Consider the following 1,189-nt stretch of genomic DNA (forward strand, 5'->3'; position numbering starts at 1 on the left):
GGGATACATTCTTGTCTGACTTTGGAGCCTGGGTCTCAAGTTAGAAGAGACATTAACCATATTTATCAGCGTATAGTCAAAGTAAACACAGTCAAAAGATATGGTTGCTCTGATTCATCATAGCTTGTCTGTTATTATTATGTCATATTTATATAGCATTTTCACATTTACAGAATGCTTTCCTCACAACGTTCCTTGACACAGGTAGTGCAAGTATCATTAACCTAATTTTATAGATAAGTAAATGATGTCTCATAGAAATGAAATGACTTCCCTAAGGTCACACAGCTAGTAAGTGTTGGAAACAGGATCTGAACTGAGCTCTTCTGACTCCAAGGCCAGCACTCTTGTCCTATGCCACATTATGATCCAGTTAAAATGGCCCTTTGACCAGAGGAATTTGTGAGTCTTTGACTTTTTGTGAAATCAAAGAAATGAAGCCTTTGGAGTTGTATCCATACAATGTAGTGGAAATATTCTGAGAGGGAAGCAAGAGTCTTAATTCTGAGATTTTCTAACCAGGTGACCTTGGATATGTCTTGGCCTTAATTTCTTCATCTGTAAACTGATAGACCAGATGACTGCTTGGTCTCTTTGAGTCATTTGAGGATTCCATCCCCTGTTTGTGTGACATGGCTAATTGGAAACCCAAGTTACCCTCATGCTGTATTTGACCACTCACTTATGAGACATGGAAATCAAGTGGCAAGGCCCTGGAATCCTATTCATTGACACAATTGAGTAGGCCAGGGGGCCCTGGGTCAAGGCAGCCTCAAATACTCTCTCTAGGAACCTTACACCATCCTGGAGTAGGGACATTGTAGCAGAGGTGCACTTTTTCAAGATTCTGCAAGTAAAAGATCTACCATTTTGCAATTCAGAATTCTGCAGGGGAGGGGCAACTAGGTGGCTAAGTGGATTGAGAGCCAGTGCTAGAGATGGGAGATCCTGGGTTCAAATATGGCCTTGGACGCTTCCTAGCTGTGTGACCCTGGGCAAGTCACTTAAACCCCATTGCCTACCCATGACAACTCTTCTGCCTGAGAACCAATATACATTATTGACTCTAAGATGGAAAGTAAGGGTTAAAAAAAAATCCTGCAAAGAAGCACTTCCTCACCTTCGTTGAGGCTCTACCAGCTTTGCTCCCAAAGAGAGGAAAGGTATTTTCCCAGCCTCTGGTTCCCCC

This window comes from Gracilinanus agilis, chromosome 3, assembly GCF_016433145.1.
Source record: "Gracilinanus agilis isolate LMUSP501 chromosome 3, AgileGrace, whole genome shotgun sequence".
Lineage (NCBI taxonomy): Eukaryota > Metazoa > Chordata > Mammalia > Didelphimorphia > Didelphidae > Gracilinanus > Gracilinanus agilis.